Here is a 16,707-nt window from a genome sequence, read left to right on the forward strand (position 1 = left end):
TTATATTTGATTCTTTTTATATTAAGAAATATCTTTAGTTTAATGCCCATATTAGTGACAGGGCTTGCCAGATGGTGTCTCCACAAAATAAGTTAAGAAGTAAATCTCAAATGAAGAATTACCCAGTGTCCTCAATAATATGAAGTTTACAAAGAAATATCCAGGTGCATTTTCTATTAGCTCATAAAATACCTGGTTAAAGATTTTCTGCAAGTGACAATCTGTAGGATTTGTCTGTGTAGGGCTTTGACTTGCTTTTGAGGAGGAGGTCCATTTGTTATAAAGAAACCATTCCAGACCCTGAGAATCAATTCACTCTTCCTAGCATGTCACAATAAACCCAAGCACATAGGCATTGCGTGTAGTCAGCTGGCATCTGCTAAGTACGAATGCACTCTACTGAAGCAAGGACAGGCAATAGGATGATTCTAGTTAGTAAACCCCCTGAAACTTAAAGTATGTCAGTTATGTTTTTGAATGAACAACACAAAAAACAACTTCTGGGATTTGCCCAATTTTATAAATAAGCTTTCCTTCTACAGGTATTCTGTCTGGTTTACCTAGATGGAAATAATTTGTACTGCAGTTGGGTAGTTCTGTATTCTCCTCAGCTCTTTTTAACCCCATTTGTTTGTTGTTTCTAACCCACATGTAACCTCCCAAATATAGCCTCTTTCAATATTTTGGACAAAGAGGGTTAATTTAAGTAGGCACGCATTCATCCTTTTTATTCTTCGTATTGAACTTTGCATAATATTTCTATAGCATCCTTATGCTTAGGACTTGATCCTTAATATCTGTAACATCACGGATCTTTTTAATTAATTTTATCCAGTGGACCACAGTGTTAGAAAGAATTTGACTGTCAAATAAACTGCATTAGTTAATCAATATTTATTTTTATTTTAGCTAATCTAAAACAAAACTTGGCAACTAATGTAATACAAATATCAAATAGCAATAAAATCGGTATTCAACTTTCTTATTTAATGAGATGATTGCTATATAAGTTAATTGAGATGACTTTATAAAATACTGAAAATAGTTCCCACATTTCATAAATGCTTTCGTAGATTATTAGCAGCCTTCAGTTTCTTATTCACTTAGTAGAGGGACCATTGCCACAAACAATGAATGTAACTCTTTCATGCTTTTTATCTCAATAACTGGGTAGTTTTTACCATCCCATCATGTTTAGGTCAATTAACCACTTATTGAGCATCTCCTGAACAAGGAGGAGATTTTATCAGCTGGACCACAACCCTTAATTACAATGTAGAAAACGTCCAGGCAGAGCCATACAGTCATTATACAGTGAAGTATAAAACCACATGGTTACTGAAAAAATTAATAAATGAAACTTCATATTTTTATTCTTAAAAGAGCCACTCTATTTGAAAGAAGATGTGTGGTAGTATATATTATATATGTTATTATATTATATATAGTGCATAAATATATGTATGTATATATACAATTGCAGAAGAAATCAAACATATAACTTTTAGTATAGCAGTAGGTTATAGTTTGATTAACACTCAATTTAGTATTTACATTTCCTGGCAATTGGTACAGTTTGGATCAATTCATCTCTGAGAACCCTTGAACTCCAAGGCTAATATTATCTCATAAACAAATGCCCAATTATCCATATATCAGAATGCATAGACTTGGGGAAGAAAACTGATGTTAACATCAGGACCATTAACAGAAAGGGTAGAGGAAAAAAAAGCATGTCAGGGGTTCAATTGTTCCAAAAGGGCCTATAATCCAGTTGCTATGCTGCTCAGATCTAGAGTGGGACATTGGATAATTATCGAATCAGCAATATAGTATCAAGAGCAAGAAGGCTTATTCATCAAAGACATCTTCACTCTACACAAATGCTTCTCAACCCACATGGCCAATTAGTAGAGGGTAGAAATGGATTAGAAACAATAAAATTACAACAATGATGAATGTGTTTTCCCTCACTTTTTCAGTGGATTTGCTTTTAAATAAATGTCACAGCATACATCACATGAATTTTAAGATGCTAAAACACAAGCTAGTCTCATTGCCTGCAAAATCTAAGTTACCCCCCAATAGTAAATAACATCCCGAAGGAATCACAAGTCATCAAGACCACTGGGGCACCATGGGCACCATTTTGCTTATTTCTACTAGAGAATTAAAAGTTTGGAAAAATTAGGAAAATCTCTCAACAGCAATGGACCTCTGGCCTGAATGAAGTACAGTAATGTCCTTTTCTAAGTTCTTAATGTACTCCAATGAAAGATGGAATAGAATAAAGTCCCCTGTTCTTGATTGAATCATGTCACATTCCTAGATATGCAGAATGTAATTGTATGTATGTGAGAATTCGACTGAAAAAACGTGATTAAAGTTTGTACACACCCCTAAGAACACCAAATAGATATTTAATGTAGATTATAATAAGGCTTCCCAGCTTTCCAGTCCTCTGCCCCGACTCCCTCGTGTTAGTGCTGTTTTAGGGCAATGGTTTGGTGCCATCTAGTGAAGCATTAGATTCTATTACACAGCTTTGAGACTTCATGTTTAACAGAAAGAAGATTAGAAATTTAAGGTCACAAGTAGAACCTGAGTTACTGTCTTTACCGTTTATGCCAAAGTAGTTTTTAAACGAGAACCAAATTATCTATGGGCTAATACTTTAATTTAACAATTATTTATTGACTCTCTAATGTGTGCTGGCACTTTGCTAGGTATTTGTGGGTGCAAAGATGGGAAGGAGACCATCTCCCTCTTCCTGTCAAGGTTATATTTTAGTGGGGACAACTGACACATAAGTCAATAACTACAGCAATATTGGATGCCTACTGCTTGACAAGCACTAGGCCAGCTGCTTTGCATGTGCTATTTCCAATCTGTGCAAGAACTCTGGGTTAGGCATTAGTATCAACAACTTCACTAAAACAGATACTCAGAAAGTTTAAATTAACTTGCCAAAGATTCATGTTAGAGGCAATCACTTTACATGGAAGTCCTTCTGAGTTCAAAGACTGAGATTTCTTTCCCGATACATAATGTCTTTGTGGGGTACAAAATAATAAAGACTCCCTAGATACCTCAATAATTTAATGAATAGAACCACCATCCACCCAATTGTTGTAGAAAAAAAAGAGGCTAGATTCATTCTTAATTCTTCTCTGAACTTCACACTGCCATGCAATCACCATATCTTTTATCTCTCCTCTCACCAATTTCTCAAAACCACCTCTTCTGCATCCTCACTTCCACCAGCCTAATTCAGAATGTCATTCGTGATTTTTCAACTGAATTACTCAAATGGCCTCCTGACCATTTGTTTTGGCTCTCCATCACTAAAAAATATTTAGTGTGACCTTTCCCCAATACAAATCTTGTTATATTACACCTGTATTCAAGTGGTTTACCTTTAAAATGGAATCCAAACACCTTTGCATGCTTTGTCTTCATGAAATGGGCTCTGCCCGATTCTCAAGGCCTTGAGTTCTCATGATGCACTCACTCTAAGCTTTAACCATTCTAATCTTCCAGTTTCTCAATTGTGCATGCTTTCTTTACCTTCTTGACATTGAACTTGCTCTCCCTTGTCATGGGACACTCTTCCTTCCCACTTTAACTATTCCATGATTTTTCCTTAATATGGTTGGATTCCCCTGGCATGGTCTTCCACAACCACCTCCCCTACTCTCCCATGACACTTAATACATTAACATATTTTACAGAAAATGCCCATTTGTTTTTCTGTTTTAAATCTTTACACCCTTATAGATAAATTCTCCCTGCATTGAGAGATCAGAATGAATGTCTTGTTCTAGTTGAATTTCTGGAGACCATCGCAATATACCTGAAACACAGTGGACAAAAATTTAGTGTCTGCAGAATGTTCAAGAACAAATTTGATTTGTAAAATCAAAAGCTTTAAGTTGCTTTCAAGAAATAAATCAATGTGTGTCAAATATAAAACACATCAATATCTTTTACAAAGCCAAAAAGCTTTTGGGGGGAAAGGAAAATAAAAGCACAGCCTTTTTTCATGTGTGTTGTCATTGCCAACTGTTCTCTCTTCAATGGCAATGCAGTATTTCATTCCAAAACATCTGATACTTTGCTTTATTAGCACTTAAAGCAAGAGACACTAAAGATCTCAGTGAAAACAGGAATTAACAAAAAAGTCAAGCTGTGTGCCTGAGGTAGAGATGAGTGAGGTTTGACTCAGAAATGCAATAGAAGAAATTTATAAGAATATTCCTTTAAATTAAATTGAATCTTCAAATAAGTCATTTACCAAAAACAGTCTTGCTCTTCCCAAAATTCTAGGTTGTAAAATAGAATGGCAATGTCTCCATTGTCTATGCATTTTATTCTTTCTTCTGGAACTCTAGAACCTTAGTTATATTTTAGCCATATTTTTGGTAATTGGTAAACTTTATCATATATTTATTTATCATTAATCCTCCTCTTATCTCCTACATTTTTCTAGATTACGACTAAGTTATGAGCCTCTTAATAATATAAAACCTGTATTTCCAAAGGCAAGTAGGAATTGTAAAATTAGTTGGGATTTCATAACACAAGTTGTCATTCAGTTTGAATGCTGAACAGGCTTCTCCTTAAAGATATGTTCATAATTAGGCTTAATCCCAGAAAAGGTAAAAGGAAGAGTCAAGGGAGTTTCAAAAATAATTAAAAAGGTGAAACTGTGTTAACTTTGAAAAATGTTCGTTATTTAGAATGTTCATATTATTCTTGATCCCATTTGCCAGATAACCATTAGAAACTCCTTCCGGTGCTCTATCCAATACAACATTTTAAATATCCACTCTTATCTGTACCTTTCCCTCACAAGTATAACTCATAAGGCTAGACATGCAAATAAAAGTTTAAATAACATAAATTTATTTTACTACCAAATATATGGTACAAACTTATTTTAAGTACCTAAATAGGTAGACTTTAAAGATCAAATCAGAAGTATTTCTTAATGCATGAGTTCTCTAATGGCCTTAAGTAAAAAGAAATAACATTCTGTCCATAAACATATTCAGTAATCCATTTAATTTGTTTATAAGGGCATGGCCTTAAGATTCAAATCCAGAAGCTATTAGTGCAGGATATTACAGAGTCCAATTACATAAGAAATAATTATATATATAAACAAATAAACAAAAGAGAGGACAGATGGTTTTTACACTTCATTGGTCCAAACAACTGGTCTTCCTGCTGAATCCCAAATGATATCTTTTCCTGAGCTACTGATTGATAAATATGGATTGTAACTGATTATAAGAAATTTAATGTCCAAAAGTCATGATAGAAATAAAATGGTCACTTTCTTCAATTATTACATTTGGTAAGATGTATATTTCAGTACATTTTCTGAATATACGCAATGTGCACATACAATATTTTATAAATGCTAATGTTTTCGTATCTTACTGCAGACAGAAGAGCATAGCAGGAGAAAATCAATGAAGCAAGACTCCTAACTTCCTTCTTTGCCATCCACCTTTGCAGGAACATTTGTCTTCCAGGCATTTGGGAAAATTATCCTCTCTGGCTCCCTTTGTCCTCATAAAAAGTGAGAGTAAAGTGAGAAAGATAATGATTTATTTGAACAAAAGCTAGTGTGAGGAAGCTGAGAAGTAAAAAATGACTCTTATTATTTTATTTTACCACATTTTACAGTATCTATGCTCCATTAAAATCTGGAGATACCTATGTTACTTAACACTAAGGTACACAAAATTATAAACAAAGATGCTGCCAGTTTTATACATTCCTGTAACTTTAATTTTGCTAATTTCATTTGGCAAGATGAATTCTAGCTTAGGAAATCAATAACCATTTGTAAGGGAAGCATCTACTAAGAAGAAATCAACACTGAGAGCTCTGTCAGCTTTTTGCTTCCTGAGAATAAGGGTAGATGATGGTGATCATAAACATAACGCTGATGGTGTTTATTTGACCACAACCACAAATACCACCTTCTCTCCATCAGCATGTACATGCTGTTGATCCACTATCTATTCAATGTTCCCTTAAAATGAAAAAATGTCAGGCTTCAGAATTTTCATTTTATAGATGAGGAAATTCCACTCCAGAGAATAAGGCATTGTCCAACTTCATACAATGATTGAATGCTGTGGCCTAGATTTGAAACAAGGCTTCCTAACTCATGCCTCAGTGTTCAAACCTGGATGGAATATACCACTCTAAGAACATTTCCTGTGAAATTGATGGGAGTAAAAACAGAGAGACACTCACACACAAAAATTATAAAAGGAAAGATAGGCACATGATTACTCATGGTTACTAAACAGATTAAACTACCATCTGCTCATGGGCTTCATTTATTTAATTATTGTCTTTCACAACATCAGCGTATTGCTCCCTACTAGATTATTTTTATAAACAAACCTTTCTTAACTATCATCAGCACAACAATAAAAATTTCCTGTAATCTCATATTTTCCTACCCCTATCTCCCTACTTCTTTTCCCTGGAAAGAATCTTTTATAGCTGCTGCTTTGGTTTACGTTCTTTTCAAACCAATTTCGATTCATTTTCTGGGATCACCACACTTTATCTAAGTTTTGTAATCAGCAGTGACTCTTGCTGCCAAATTTTATGGTTATTTCTTTGATCTTATGTTGCTAGACATCTTAGTGGTGTTTGTCACAGGTCAGTACTATATCCTTCTAAAACACTTTCTTCTTTTGGATTTCTTAATACCACCTTATTTTTTCTATCCCACTTATAGCTTATTCTTGGGCTTCTTTGATGAGTCTTATAAATATTGTGATTTACAGAGTTCTGTGCTAGATACCTTTCTCTTTTCTGTGTATGCCTTCCCTCTGAGGCAATATGTAGACCCTGGCTTTCACTGTCATCATTATGCTAAAAACCATCAAAACTGTTTTGTCAAAACTCAAAGGAGTATCTGTTCCCTAGATTTATATGCTGTTTCCACTGATATGTGTAATAGTCATGAACAACTTAGAATTGTCCCTGGAGGATTCTTTATTTTTGCTCCCAAACCCTTTCCTCCCTCAGTCATTTCATCTGAGTAAATGACACTATAATCTGCCTAGCTGGACAAGCCAAAAATCTAGATGTTATCCTTCATTATTTTTTTGAGTTTTTAAATACCCTTTCCTCACATCTAATCCAAAGCCTAGTCCTATCCACTTTGTTCTAAAAACATACCCCAAGTCCATCTACTTTTCTCCATCTCCACAACTGCTTCCATCATCTTTCACCTAAATCAGGCTGATAACTTTTTTTTTTTTTTTTTGAGACGGAGTCTTGCTCTGTCACCCAGGCTGGAGTGCAGTGGTGTGACCTCGGCTCACTGCAAGTTCCACCTCCCGGGTTCATGCCATTGTCCTGCCTCAGCTTCCCGAGTAGCTGGGACTACAGGTGCCCGCCACTACACCCGGCTAATTTTTTTTGTATTTTTAATAGAGACGGGGTTTCACCGTGTTAGCCAGGATGGTCTCGATCTCCTGACCTTGTGATCCGCCCACCTCGGCCTCCCGAAACTGATAACCTTTTAATGAGACTATCTGTTTACACTCTATCCACTCTACAATTAATATTCTATACAGTAGCTAGAGAGATCTTTCTAAGGTGTAGCTTACATTCTGTCACTCTCCTCCCCCTTCAAAATAATCCAATGACTTTTGATCATTCATAGAATAAAATCCAAATCTTGTCTTCACAAAGTTTACAAACTTAATGTGGACTACTCATCTCTCCAATCTCGTCTTCTTCTGTTCCAAGTGTATTCTAAACACATTGATCTTCTTTCTGTTTATTTGTTCCTCTTAATTCATCAAGCATATTAAGGCCTTTGCAATAACAATAATAATAGCTATTATTTCTTAAGTACTTAACTATGTACCAAGCACTACTTTAAACATGTAGCCTGTATTTTTTATTTAATCTTCTCAATAACACTTTGATATAGGTATTAGTTCTATTGTTACCCATGAAACACTGAGAGGTTAGAAAATTGTTCAATGTCTCCAGCGAATAAGGGATAAAATCAGGATTCAAATCCAGGCCGACTCTTTAACCCATGTCCCCAACCACTGTAAGAAGCTACCTTCCCCTAGCTATTCTCTAAATGGCTAAATCCACTAAACAGCTGCTCCAGTAAATAAACTAAATGCCTAAATGTCCTTCTCTTGTCAATAAGATCTCAAAGTAAATGTCGCACACTGAGAGGTCTTCCTTACCCTCCCAATATCAAGTAGCTCCCCAGTCACTCTTTATAAAATTGCCCAATTTAAATCTTGGCATTAAATTTATTTCTGTATGATATGTTTGTTTATTTGTTTTTTAATTTATTCTTTCTCTCTTCTCACCAAAATGTAAGCTTCACCAGAACAGAGGTGTCATGCTTTCTCATTATTGTTAACTCTAGTATCTGGAACAGTGCTTTCTGCTAAAAAAAAAAAACCTTAGCTGGATGAATGAATAAATAAATGAATGAAGCACATAAGTCACATACAAAAGCTATTCTTTTAACCACCTAAAAGTTTGCTTTCTATGGTAAGATTGACTGGAGTAAGAATCAATTTTCCCCACAAAACCAGGTAAAAATAAGAGTCAACTAGCCAAAAGATCACTTTACATGGTCACCAAATGTGGAGAAACTTTATGCAAAGCACTTTGTCCCCTACTCAGTGAAAAGTAAAGGACATTTTCATACGTAATTATCATATACCTACTTTGGGTTTTAAGCAAGTATATTGCTTTCAAGTATAACATTTTTAATGTATTCACTATTTCAGAATAAGAAACCGAAGATGCAGTTATTATTTTTAAATTGTTAATGCTTTGGGACATTAACTCTTCATTTAAAGTATATTTTTTATATTAACACTACAAATATTAGTTTACCCAAAGGATTTGACTCCAGGAATAAAAGTTGTGATGGACTGAGGTCAAATAAAGAGTAATACCAGGAAGACAAAGCCTGCAATTGGGCATTTTGAGTCACTGGGTAGAGAGAAGATAGCTAATGGATGATAGACATGAAGCAACATGACAGAAGATTACACAGAGGAGAATCGAATAATGCAAAACACTAAATTCATAAGTGTTCATAAGACCTTCCCTGGCCAACACTAGATATATATTGATTTCCTGATTATAGGAATAAGTTTCTATCATACAGACAGAACAACTACCTTTAAGATAGGTTTGCAGGAACAAGTCAGTGAGATATGGTGAAATATAACTATATTTGATTTTTTTACTAGACACACATATTCATTTTTTATAAACAGTAAACATGGAACAGTAGCTTAATTTGCTTGTTATGTTGACAACTTATGAGTATGTTTTGTGGAAGAAGAGTAGAGGCAAATATGGCTAAACATAAGATATAGTTCAGGTTATCTAAGAAGACTGTCTTAACGGAATGCTGTTATGGTACAGTACTCATGACTGAATTTCAATAATTTTTATTTAATGTTGACAAATATTTAGTGCACTCATTGCTGTGTCCTTTTCTACTCAATACAGATTTGGTCCGATATAACTTCTTTTTTTAAATTTCCTTTCCAGTTGATTTAAAAACGAGAAAAGAAGAAGAAAAAAGGCAACAGAAAGGAGAAGCATAAGCCATAGTATTTTGGGAAGCTATAACACGCAACTTGCCTCCCTGTTCACCTTTGTATTCTCAGCACCTAGAATAGTTCTGGTACAAAATAAGTTCACAGTAAATGGTTGTCAAATGAATAAATTAATTATTAAATCTTTAAATAGTAACTATTGATTTTACCCTCTAACATATTTCAGAGAAATGCTTAGTGCTACACGAAAGTAAAGTTTGCTTTCTAAGGTATGCTTGACTGGAGTAAGAATCAATTTTCCTTACAAAACCAGGTACAAAATAAAAGAGTCAACTAGCCAAAAGACCACTTTACCATGGTCACCCAATGTTTAGCTTAAGAGCCAGAAGGTTTTAACCTCCGGTACAAATTCTGTCCTAAGTTTTGGCTGAAACAACCTAAGACTCAGCAGTATCCGTTTGCCATAGAAATGCAAGGCTGGATTAGATTCAAGCACCATCGAAGCCAAAGACACCCCAAGCCAGTGATGTGCTGCGGGTTGTTTGGAAATGTTGATTAGATAAGGCTAATGGTATGATTCAGAGCTCCAAGGACAGTTCTTGTTCAGGTTTCAACTAATCAACATCTGATTATGCACACCTCAACATCTGAAATATGCAGACATTTGAGACAAATACCAGGATTGTGTCTTCTTGCTTTGTACAAATCATGCTTCAGTCTGGCAATAAGGTACCTATACCATAGGAAGCAGTCTTGGTGGTAAATCAAACTTCACTTTGAAGTTTAATTTTATATATTTTTAAAATTATACTTTAAGTTCTAAGGTATATGTGCACAATGTGCAGGTTTGTTACATATGTATACGTGTGCCATGTTGGTGTGCTGCACCCATTAACTCACCATTTACATTAGGTATATCTCCTAATACTATCCCTCCCCCGTCCCCCCACCCCATGAAAGGCCCCGGAGTGTGATGTTCCCCTTCCTGTGTCCATATGTTCTCATTGTTCAATTCCCACCTATGAGTGAGAACATATGGTGTTTGGTTTTTTGTCCTTGCGATAGTTTGCTGAGAATGATGGTTTCCAGCTTCATCCATGTCCCTACAAAGGACATGAACTCATCTTTTTTTATGGCTGCATAGTATTCCATGGTGTATATGTGCCACATTTTCTTAATCCAGTCTATCATTGATGGACATTTGGGTTGGTTCCAATTCTTTGCTATTGTGAATAGTGCCGCAATAAACAGACGTGTGCATGTGTCTTTATAGCAGAATGATTTATAATCCTTTGGGTATATACCCAGTAATGGGATGGCTAGGTCAAATGACATTTCTAGTTCTAGATCCTTGAGGAATCGCCATACTGTCTTCCACAATGGTTGAACTAGTTTACAGTCCCACCAACAGTGTAAAATGTTCCTATTTCTCCACATCCCCTCCAGCACCTGTTGTTTTCTGACTTTTTAATGATTGCCATTCTAACTGGTGTGAGATGGTATCTCATTGTGGTTTTGATTTGCATTTCTCTGATGGCCAGTGATGATGAGCATTTTTTCATGTGTCTGTTGGCTGCATAAATGTCTTCTTTTGAGAAGTGTCTGTTCATATCCTTTGCCCACTTTTTGATGGGGTTGTTTTTTTCTTGTAAATTTGTTTGGGTTCTTTGTAGATTCTGGATATTAGCCATTTGTCAGATGAGTAGATTGCAAAAATTTTCTCTCATTCTGTAGGTTGCCTGTTCACTCTGATGGTGGTTTCTTTTGCTGTGTAGAAGCTCTTTAGTTTAATTAGATCCCATTTGTCATTAGTTTGGCCATCTAAAATGTTAAGTCAAACTCTGTAACTAAAAAATCTATATTCACTTGGACAATAGAAAGAACTTGAAGTTGCCATAAATTTTTACAGATTGTGTTTCCACTTGGTAATTTCCTGAGTATAAAGTTTTGTGGGAATGCACATTACATTATGTTTGTTTCATATTCGAGACATTGTATTAATCTGTATTCAGAACAAAATTGGACTCAACTGACTTCTGAGATCCTGTGTATATTTTTTCAAATAATCATAAAAATCATTCACATTTTAAAAATATTTTTAAGTTTTAGACTAACATTTTCTCTTTTAACTAGTGGATCTCCAACAGGAGTATATTTTCCAAGATTGTAATCATTTAACTACTTTGAAAATGCATATCATTCATACTTGAATCATATGTACAGTATCTTTTATTACAGCTCCTGCACATTTGCTAACCACTGTAAATTTATTAGCTTTGATATATTAAGTGATAAATATTATAATTCATAATATAAATTCTAATTTTTTAAGGTTGAAAGAATTAAAGAGCAAGAGATTGCCATGTCAATTGTAAGAGCTAAAAGTTTAAAGAACAGAGTTTCCATCTATTCCTTACAGGATAAAGGCCAAATTAAAATGCAGAATATTCACAGTTTCCATTTCTGCAAACTATTTACATCTTCCATTTTCATCTACTTCCTGGTCCCAAGGAAGCATGGCATATAAAACCTGGAAAAGATTTTTCAAAAGGCAATATGTAAATGTGATTTTTGCTTTATAAAATTAAAGGCTACTAAACTTTTACAGCTGTTTTAACTTTTTACATTATAACCTAAATATTGTATGCACACATAGCTAGATTTACATTATAATATATAATGTAACTGGTTTACATTACATATAATGTAATATAATTGGTTTAATTATATTATATATAATTATAATATATATTATAATATATAATTATATATAATATATAATTATAATATATAATGTAATATAATTGGTTTACATTATAACCTAAATATTGTATGCACATAGCTGGAAAATTGTATGCTTAGAATAAAAAGCAACAGTCTCCTTCTTTAGCTCTGCTCCCCAGTTTCAACCACATTTAACAGTTTAATTTTAGGGCTATTAGTGATTATGTCTATATTTCTATTAACATGCTTTTTTTCTTCAATTATTTTGGTTTACAGTTTTAGACATTGTTTATTGACTTCCTTCTCTGCAAGATGAGGATTTAGATAACTTCGCCAACTCTGCTTTCTTTCATGTTTCCTCCTAATATGATTTCATGACTATTCACAGTTCAACCCTATCAATTTTGTAATTTCAAGTCTTAGATTTGAATCTTCATTATTTTTCAACAATAGGAAAAATCTCTTACCTCCATATTTTTAAAATATGAAGACAGTTACACCCCCATCTTTCTTTCCATTTCCTCTCCCAATGTTTAATTCCCTAACAACGTGGACTTTACCTATTCTTCCATGTTGTCATGGTTGGAAACATTTTGGCTTTCCTGTAATCACAGAGGAGATGAGATGTCTAACAAGTTTTATGTAATTAGTTTATGGGCTGATTCTACAAGTTAGACATGAGTGTTTACATTATTATAGCAATGTCTATATTGTTCCTTGGGAGCTAAGTGGTGGACTTAGACACATTTCCTTCCTCTTTAAGCCCAATGTCATATTTGTTCCATTTAATGGAGGCTATTACTAGAGTTAAATTCCAGTGAATTATTTTGTATACATCAATAATTGCCTTTGCATTACCTAGTTTTTCTAGAGGATCTCATACAGTCTATCTATGTATCAATTCCACTTATTTCTGAGACCTCCCTCTTGGAACTGTCTTTCCATTCTGGGCTGATTATTCTCAAAGCCCACTGCATAGTTGTCATTCTGGGACAGGAAGTCACTATTTTCTTGTCTGATGTCTTCCCCTGTCTTGGCGTACTCACTGCAATATATCCCCAAGTAATTTCTGAAGAAAGAGTTCATTGTAGGTAAATTTTTGGAAAGTGCACATGTCAAAAAATATCTTTATTCTGTTTTCCTCTGATTTTCTTCCTAAATATAAAGGCCCTCATCATTGTCTTCTAGCATCCAGTATTGGTGATGAGAAGCCCAATTCTGGTCTAAGTCTACCTGTTTGCATGTGACAAGCTCGTATTCTTTCTCTAAAAAGTTTCCATTTCAATTTACTCTTAATCTTCTAACATTTCACAGTAGTTTTTTAGAAGTAGATCTTTTTTTCATTCATTATCATGTGTTCTTTTAATCTGAATATTTAGGTTTTGTTACTGGGGAGATTTCCTGTATAATTTCTTTGATAATTTTCTTTTCTTTTTCTCTTTCTTCTCATTCTAGAAACCTTGCTCTCCGGATGCTGGAGCTTCTAGATTGATCCTAGATGCCTCCATATTTTTTCTCTTGTTTTCATTTTTATCTCTTTTGCTTTATTTTGGAGATAACTCTTTTTATCTTGCAATCTATTTTTTAATATAATTATATTTTTGTTTTCGAATAGTTCTTTTGTGTTTTCCTTTTACAATACACAGTATATATTATACAAATCTCTTAGAAGGTACTTGGATCTTGTCTATTCTCTGAGTTATCTCTTTTGTGGGGAGCCCTGGTTCTTCTGAACATTTACATCAGTCATTCTTAAAAACTTTTTGAAAAAATCTGGCCATCCTTGGTTATATATACATTTTTAAAGTTTTGAACAATAAATGTGCTTGGAAACTCTTGTTATTAAGCTAGGGCTTGGCAATTCTTTCTGTGGTGAGTAGGCAGGGAAACAACCAATGCCATTGTGTAGAAGGCTTTCTTCTGGCCCTCCAATGTCTGTATTAATCACCTTAGGTATACTCAGATCACCAACACAGTTTCATATTTTTTTTTTCCTTTGCCTTCTGGAGTCCTGCATCTACAGATGAATATGGAATCAATTGCTCTTAAGGCATGGTTTAAGTGGTGTTTCTGTTTTCAGAGTCCCATCTCTCTCCTAGCATTCTTTCTACTTATGTTTCTGAGTCCTTTCTTTTTTCTCTTCAACGCAGATCATCTCCCTCCTCGGGTCTCACTTGCTCTGCATAGACACAAATGCATCTTATTCCATCTTCATCTTTAATGACCACTTTTCATCAACCCTGCCTTCTGGAAATTGGTTAAAACTTCTTCACTGATGGCTCTTGTACCTTTGCTTTGCTTTTTTCTTTTGTTTTTTTCCCCTCATGGTTTACTCCTTTACTATCATTTTAATGAGATCATAGAAAATGAAAGCAGATAAAATCATGTATCACTCCATCATCTTAAGTCAGAATTACTTTTCCATGCTTAGAAAAAAAATCACGTTTTATGATGTTTTTAGGGGAAAGAGAGGCCCTTCTATTTGTTATACTCTACTTACACTTCAAATTGTTATGCTATCATCTGTTGATTAAAAAATGTATATAGGACATTATTAAAAATAATATTACTTCCACTTATTCTGCATTCAGAAAATATACTCAACTAGATCCGTTCAGAATATGATTAACATTTTCTAGTTCAAACTGATACTACTTTACTCATATATTGTTTATGTGTTTGTACCAAGTAGAGCTTATATATTCTAAATAGGGCTTAATGCAAGGTCTTGCAATTCTATAGATAATGTCATAAAGTCTTCTGAATTATTGATCCAGTTTTACTGATTTGAGGAAATCATAAAGTAACTCAACGCTATGGACATAACGATGCCATCACATTTGATTTCTTTTACAAAAAGGGAAAAATATATTCAATTCAGGTTTATGAAATGCTAGAGATTATTAAATTTGTAGTTATCACTGAACTAATAGTGCAAAATATAATGTTACCATTCATCATTTTCCTAATTGCAAAGCTTAGTATTCTGCCAATTATAAATTACTCTTATAAGAAGCACACATAGAGAAAACTGAGCCAAAATAAGCTTCAAGTTATAATTAGTTTGTCTTTGATTTGCTTTGGGTATGTGTTCTTTTCTTCCCAAACAAACAAGAACCAACAGGAACTAATAGAAATTGATCAATTCTAAATAGTCAGAGGAGGAAAGAAAATATGTAGACCAAGTATGACCCAAAAGAGTTTTAAGAAAAGAAAGAAATAGAAGAAAATAACATCATATAAATGGACGAGAAAGAAGACTTTAAGTTTAGACCAAAATCCAACATTTTATAGGCACTCATATTGCCTTTCACAATGTGTATAATTAATAAATCACTTTTAAATTTTACTGTTTAAAAGTCTCACAAAACTATATATTGGGTTCTATGCTTACTACCTGGATGCAATATACCCATGTAAGAAACCTGCACATGTACCCCTAAAATAAAAGTTGAATTTAAAATAAATAAAAAGAAAGATAAGCATAATAAGTGACCCAAACTAATATAATCCAGGTAAAGGGACAAAAACATTATTTTAAAATACGGTTAAAACTTTATAGTAATCTTTTTTAAAAACCTCACAAAAATGTCTAGCTTTCTGTTTGGTTTTGGCTTTGGAATTTATGAAGTCCAAGCTATTTCTAAGATCTTATTCAAAGGTGGGCTGGGCTGATAAAAATATTATAACTTTTTTCATTAAAGTCTTTTTGTCACGTATTACATCTCTTCATCTTTCATCTGCATGTGACTTCAGAGTCTGAGGGTTTGAGTTTTGGGGGTTTTGTTCTTTGTGTGTTCATATCTGCCCTATCAGACCTGCTATCTATATAAGGCATTTACCTTTAAAATCTCTACCTTTTTCTTATAGACTGTGATTGAATGTTTTATTCTTATAGACTGTAAAGTTATCTTTCTTGGGGGCTGCTTCTTTGCCAAACAGAATGAAAATCAATTGGTAGTGTTTTTCTGGCTGGTATAAGTTATCCATAGTCACAAGGCATGGGGACAGGAGAAGGGGAGGAGTTTCTGGCTATCAAGTAAACAGGTCTATGGGCAATTTGCTTCATTTGTCTAACTTTTTACTTAAAAGAAGCAGCCACTGAATTGGTATAATGATAATGATGTTCCTCATTTATTTCTTTCCAGATTGTACAAATCATTTCCCACTTTAAAATTTTATGTTTAAAATTTGGAGCATTGAAAAAGCAACTCCTCATGGTTCAATGTTTGGTTAAAGGCCCAGCACCCACTGTGAATAATCATTTATTCAGAAATGTGATATTAATCCCATGGATTGGCTTAGTTTTATGATCCCCTTCTTTGCTCTTAGTGTGAGTATGCGTGTTGGAATCATTGGCTGTGTTCATCTAATATGTTTGTGTTTCTCT

The 16,707-nt window shown here is 34.0% G+C and overlaps 1 protein-coding gene across 4 annotated transcripts in view; it reads left to right on the plus strand.

The window, feature by feature from the left end:
• OLFM3 (olfactomedin 3) overlaps nt 1–16,707 on the plus strand; it is a 208,574-nt gene that overhangs the window by 183,674 nt on the left and 8,193 nt on the right. The gene's annotated exons all lie outside the window — the stretch shown is intronic.

Source organism: Hylobates moloch, unplaced genomic scaffold, assembly GCF_009828535.3.
Source record: "Hylobates moloch isolate HMO894 unplaced genomic scaffold, HMol_V3 SCAFFOLD_5, whole genome shotgun sequence".
Classification (NCBI taxonomy): Eukaryota; Metazoa; Chordata; class Mammalia; order Primates; family Hylobatidae; genus Hylobates; species Hylobates moloch.